The sequence below is a fragment of the Seriola lalandi genome, unplaced genomic scaffold (genome assembly GCF_002814215.2).
Source record: "Seriola lalandi dorsalis isolate HSWRI2012SDOR001 ecotype SW California unplaced genomic scaffold, Sedor1 jcf7180002053857, whole genome shotgun sequence".
Taxonomy (NCBI): Eukaryota; Metazoa; Chordata; class Actinopteri; order Carangiformes; family Carangidae; genus Seriola; species Seriola lalandi.
In genome coordinates, this window is record NW_019524410.1 from 4,946 (window position 1) to 11,511 (window position 6,566).

The 6,566-nt window shown below is 47.3% G+C and overlaps 1 pseudogene across 1 annotated transcript in view; it reads left to right on the forward strand.

Annotated features, from left to right (window-relative positions):
• Positions 1–2,645, forward strand: part of LOC111651925 (beta-enolase-like) — a 4,415-nt pseudogene extending 1,770 nt beyond the window's left edge. Inside the window, exons 7-12 of the transcript XR_015436984.1 lie at positions 3–200; positions 705–781; positions 865–989; positions 1,724–1,832; positions 2,184–2,242; positions 2,348–2,645. The product of XR_015436984.1 is annotated as a beta-enolase-like (transcript). The remainder of the gene's footprint in view (positions 1–2; positions 201–704; positions 782–864; positions 990–1,723; positions 1,833–2,183; positions 2,243–2,347) is intronic.
• Positions 2,646–6,566: the final 3,921 nt, after the last annotated feature.

A 6,566-nucleotide genomic window follows, 5' to 3' on the forward strand; every position in this document is an offset into this window, starting at 1 on the left:
AGCTCTGGAGCTGCTGAAGACGGCCATCGAGAAGGCCGGATACCCCGACAAGATCATCATCGGCATGGACGTGGCGGCCTCCGAGTTCTACCGCAACGGGAAGTACGACCTGGACTTCAAGTCCCCCGACGACCCGGCCAGACACATCAGCGGAGAGAAGCTGGGAGATCTGTACCGCAGCTTCATCAAGGGTTACCCCGGTAACAACGCTCATTCTGACTTTAATTCACTGACTGGCCCTGAGCCTCCTCTGTGATGCTGCGATAGAATCAGTGCATCGTAGTACACAACCTAAACACTGCACATGTCGTCATGGTGATGTTATTGATCAGTGACTGGAACAGCTGCTGATTTATAAACACAAAGGGACCTAATGAGCCTCCATAGACTCCCATGCAATATTAAAAAGCTAGAATGAATCATAAACAATAGACAGCATCATGATGAGGTCATTCAGAGCCGATCAGTGATGTCACACACTGTATAACTCATAATAACTCATTAAGTGTGCATGTCATTCTGACGAGATATTGATCATTGATCTGAATGGAGTTTCTCCTGTAGACACCAGCTTGGACATATGAACATCTCTGGGAACTATTTAAATATTGATAACCAGAATATTATACATGAGACAACATGTGAGTGGTCCAGTGGACGTTGTATTGATCACTGCTGTAACCGGAACATTCCTCTGTCTTCAGTCCAGTCCATTGAGGATCCATTTGACCAGGACGACTGGGAGCACTGGGCCAAGTTCACCGCCTCCACTGACATCCAGGTGAGACGCTCGTGATTACTCCTCTTTTCCTTGTGACTACACGGACCTCAAAGTGACTCATCGCTGTGCTTTCAACCAATCAGATCGTAGGAGACGACCTGACTGTGACCAACCCCAAGAGGATCCAGCAGGCCGTGGACAAGAAGGCCTGCAACTGTCTGCTGCTCAAGGTCAACCAGATCGGCTCCGTGACCGAGTCCATCAAGGCGTAAGACACCTGTCTGTCTGTCTGCCTGTCTGTCTGCCTGTCTGTCTGTTTCTCTGTCTGTTTCTCTGTCTGTCTGTATGTCTGCCTGCCGGTCTGTCTGCCTGTCTGCCTGTCTGTCTGTTTCTCTGTCTGTCTGTATGTCTGCCTGCCGGTCTGTCTATCTGTCTACCTGTCCGTCTGTCTGTCTGCCTGTCTCTCTGTCTGTCTGTCTGTCTGTCTGTCTGTCTGCCTGTCTGTCTGTCTCTCTGCCTGTCTGTCTGTCTGCCTGTCTGTCTGTCTGTCTGTCTGTCTCTCTGTCTGTCTGTCTGTCTGTCTGTCTGTCTGTCTGCCTGTCTGTCTGTCTGTCTGTATGTCTGCCTGCCGGTCTGTCTATCTGTCTACCTGTCCGTCTGTCTGTCTGCCTGTCTGTCTGTCTGTCTGTTTCTCTGTCTGTCTGTCTGCCTGTCTGCCTGCCTGTCTGTCTGTCTATCTGCCTGTCTGTCTGTCTGTCTGCCTGCCTGCCTGCCTGTCTGTCTGTCTGTCTGTCTGTGTGTCTGTCTGTCTGTCTGCCTGTCTGTCTGTCTGTCTCGCTGCCTGTCTGTCTGTCTGTCTGTCTGTCTGTCTGTCTGTCTGTCTGTCTGTCTGTCTGTCTGTCTGTCTGCCTGCCGGTCTGCCTGTCTATCTGTCTAACTGTCAATTTAATTTTACTCTTAAGTCAATTGAATTAACCCCCCCCCCACCTGTCTGTCTCTCAGGTGTAAGCTGGCTCAGACCAGTGGTTGGGGTGTGATGGTCAGCCATCGCTCCGGAGAGACTGAGGACACCTTCATCTCTGACCTGGTGGTCGGACTCTGCACCGGACAGGTAGACAGACACACACACACACACACACACACACACACAGGTGGACAGTGAGACAGGTGGACAGACAGACACACATGAGACAGGTGGACAGACAGACACACAGGTAGACAGACACACACACACACACACACACACACACAGGTGGACAGTGAGACAGGTGGACAGACAGACACACAGGTAGACAGACACACACACACAGGTGGACAGTGAGACAGGTGGACAGACAGACACACAGGTAGATAGGTAGGATGAGGGTCAGGTCGATCACTCCATGGATGACAAATGTCTTCTCACAGTGTCTGAGTCACTAATACACCTGTCTCTCTCTCTCTACCTGTCTCTCTCTCTCAGATTAAGACCGGTGCTCCCTGCAGGTCAGAGCGTCTGGCCAAATACAACCAGCTGATGAGGTGAGAACTTCCTGTCATTTTTGTCTGATTATTTTCCAAAGTAAAAGCACAGACCTTTGGTTTCCAAAGTAAAAGCCCTCATGTGATTTGACCTCTGACCTCCAGGATCGAGGAGGAGCTCGGAGACAAGGCCAAGTTCGCCGGCAAAGACTTCCGCCACCCAAAGATCCACTAAAGCTCCATCCTGCCTTCCTCTCTGTCGCCGTGACAACCAACTGACATCTGATGACCCCTGAAACCCCTCCTCCCTGCAGCTGGGGGTGAGAGGTCAGAGGTCACAGTGGGTTTGACCCCGCCTTCCTAGTTATAATTCCATTCATGATGTTTTCTATATAAAACACAAAGATTCAATAAAGAGCGAAGAACAAAGCGTCTGTCTCTCTGTGACGCCGACTCCAACAAACATGTCTCTCTCTTTTCTTTAGTGAAATAAATACGAGGACGGGAACATTCAAATATAATGAAGAGATTATATAAAAGGCAAATCGACACAACTAACTACAGAATATATAAATAAATATATACCATATTATTCCTCTTTAAAGATTCATTCTAAAGTCTCAGGACTTTTTTATTAATAAGGTTTAATTAGTAAGAGTTTTTATGTTTTTGTTACTCTCTATTTATCAATATGAAATTGACCATAAAGGATCATCAACTTAACAATGAATTTAATGTCATAATTATAATTTTCATAATATGTGATGATATCTTTACATCCCATAGTTTATATTTATTGTTGAACACATACACTGCTTCGGTCAATCCTAAATGCTAATAAACCTCAAATCTGAATATTTAAGGAGAAAATCCATTTGTGCAGAATTATCATGCAACTAAAAGAAAAACTTTTTTATTTCCATCTGTTAAAGTGAGAAAAACAAACAACTCAAAAGTGTCTTCTAAAAACTGGCAGTAGGTTTGGGAGTTGATTCCATCTTCATCCCCAAAAGGTCCAACTAGCTCATCCTTAATAATACCAGCCCGTCCCAGTTCCCCACCTCCACCTCGCTGGCGTCTGATTGGAGGTGGAGCTCTGTGCCCGTCACTGATCCACCACGGATCCATCTGGTCCGTCCAGAGTCACGCTCATCTCATCAGTCCGTAAAACCTTTGATAAACCTGTCTTCAGATAATCCTTGGCTCAGTCTTGACCTTTCAACTTATGTGTCTTGTTTAATGGTGGTTGGATTTCAGCCTCCCTTACCTCGGCCATGTGTCAGCACTGAACACCTTGTAGTGTTGCAGTCCTGGAGGATGATGATGATGCTTCCTGGAGGATGATGCTTCCTGGAAGCTTCACGTTCACGACCTGATTGATTATTAGCAACGAAACGTTTGAGGGTTCGGTGATCACGCCCCAATATGTGTGTTTATCAATTTCAAGAGTGCTGCCTCCCTCTGAAAGGCTTCTTATGACTTTTGACCTTTCAGAGTCCGTTAAATCTCCTTTTCGTCTGAGGAAAAGAACCTGCCTAATAATTATGCACACCTCTCTTTAGGCCACGCCCTCCCTCATTACACAAATACACATCACCTGATATGCTTAAATCCAATAAGCATTCAAGTTTAGCTTGGAGTTGCATAAGCATAAAAATGATGATATAGTCAAAATACTGACTTGCCTAATAATTGTGCACACAGTGTCTAACGAGTCGAGGTGTTTACATCGGCAGAATAAACGCATCAAGGATTCTGGATCATTATTACAAAAGCTGAGAAATCCATTTGTTGGATGTTTATTATATTATGTAGAACTTTAATATATGTTTCTTTCATTTTAGTGGTGACACAAAATGTATTTATTGTGGAGGGACATCGGAGATAATGACATCATCAGGAAGTGATGTCACACTGAATCAGATCAACGTGTGGTTCATGTCGTCAGATTAAAGTTCCAGAGACACAAACTGCAGCAGTGACTGTGTCACACAGTAAAACAGATGTTTGTCTGACAATAAGAGAAACATGATCATAACAAAAACTTTATGACACAACACACAAAACTGTAGGAACACCTGCTGACTGTGTGTGTGTGTGTGTGTGTGTGTGTGTGTGTCTGCTGCTGAGGAAATAATAATGTAATAAATATATAATGTAACAGAAAGTTAGAGGGAACTTTAGAAACTGGACGTGGATTTAATCTGAACTTCTTTGTGAATGAAAACAAACAAACATCTGAAGCAACGATTTCTCACACTCAACTCCATTATTCACACACACACACACACACACACACACACACACACACACACACACACACACGCTGGTGACGTCAATGCTGACAGGTTGAGGAGTCTGGGCTGAACGCAGCCTGTTGCCTGGTGATGAGCAGCAGCCGTGAGAAGTGACGCTCTGAAAAAACAGCCTGTTTGAATTTAACCTAAAATTAATAACTTGACTGTTGAACTAAACTAAACTGAGCTGAGGTGAGGTGAATACATGAGTCTCCGGTAAGGAACTCCTTGTTGTCCCTGTTGTCCCTGTTGTCAGAGACGTGGCGTCGGGCTGGGACTGTGTGGGACATCCGGCCTCGGAGCAGGTTCCTGACGTCGGTGAAAGCAGCTCGGGCTTCGCCCAGTATTCTGGAAAGATGGCGGTGATCGGTTCACCCTTGTTCCCGGGCTCGGCGCACTACATCAACACAGTCCTGTCTGTGGTGAAGTCCATTAGCTTTTCTTTCCTTCTCCACATGCAAAGTTTCCTGCAGAGGCCGCCGCGCTGGAACACGAGCCGGGTTCCTCTGAAACGCCCACGATACAAGTGTTGCATCTCTGCATCTCTGCATCCTACTCTCAATATCCTCATTTTCTCCCTCAAACTGGCCACGTCTGTCTGAAGTTCAGCCACTGTCGTCTGTAGCGCCGTGACCTCACTCCACCACGCTGACGGGCCTTCCTCCATGTCGCATTTATATCATTGATGTCAGAACGAAGAGCCGCTGTGTTGTTTACGCCGTCAGACTTCACCTCTTTCACTTCACTTTCCAGGAAGTTCAAATCTTTCCTGACAGCCACAGACATGTCCGCTCTCAGGTCGTCGGCATCCATCCCTGACTGTGATTGGACACCGCGCTCTGTACAGACTCCAGGAAGATATTCAAGCACCTCCAGGACCTCCTCAAGGTGTCCTGGAGCCGTCTGGTTTAACCTGGTTTTTGAGGAAGTTGTTGGCAGAGTGTGCGTCGCTGTGGGGGGGCAGGAATGTTGTGTGCGTCAATACACACACACACACTCACACACACACACTCACACACACACACACACACTCACACACACACACACACACACACACCTATCCTTCCGACCATGTGAACCTCTGTAGCCCCGCCCCCTTCCTCAGGAAATAGTTGCCATCGACAACCCGGTCACTGTGGTGACAGTTTACGAGTAGGCAGGACGACCGAGGTCAGAGGTCATGAGGAGACAGAGTTTTCAGTGCAGACAGAATACTGCGCTCTGATTGGCTGGAGGATGAGGAAGATGACGCTGCTGTCAGATAGTGCTCCAGGTGTGTTAACCTGCAGGTAACCATAGCAACAGGACCCCTGGAACTTCCTGGATGTCCTGGAAACTCTTCTCCTCACAGACCTCTGCCACGTTCTCAAGGACAACTCTGAGAACGTCTTCAAGGATCTTCAAGGTCTTCTAAAGGAACTGTAGAACCTTCTCAAGTTATCCTGGAACCACTTCAAGCACCATCCTAGTCTCCTCCCAGGCCTCTGATACTTTCTCAAGGACCCTGAATTCCCTCAAGGACCACAGGAACCTCTGTAGCCTGTTTCAGCCTCTTCAAGTCCTTGAAACTCCTCAAGGACCACGGTAACCTGTTCAACCACCCACAGCAACACACCAAGAACCTGGAACCTCTTCAAGGACCATTTAGTGTCCTCAAGGTCTTCTGGTCCTGGAACATCCTCAAGGACTCCAGGACCTGATGATCACTCAGGTGTTTTTGCCTTTTTCTTTTCACGTGTATGACAAGTGAAGAGGTGAATGTGTGTGTGTGTGTGTGTGTGTGTGTGTGTGTGTGTGTGTGTGTGTGTGTTTTATGTGCAGGCTCGATGACGTTGGAGGCTGAATGGTGGGCGGGGTTTTGTCTGAGTGGGACAAAGACAACGGGGGGTCATTAAACACACACACACACACACACACACACACACACCTATCCTTCCGACCATGTGAACCTCTGTAGCCCCGCCCCCTTCCTCAGGAAATAGTTGCCATCGACAACCCGGTCACTGTGGTGACGGTTTACGAGTAGGCAGGACGACCGAGGTCAGAGGTCATGAGGAGACAGAGTTTTCAGTGCAGACAGAATACTG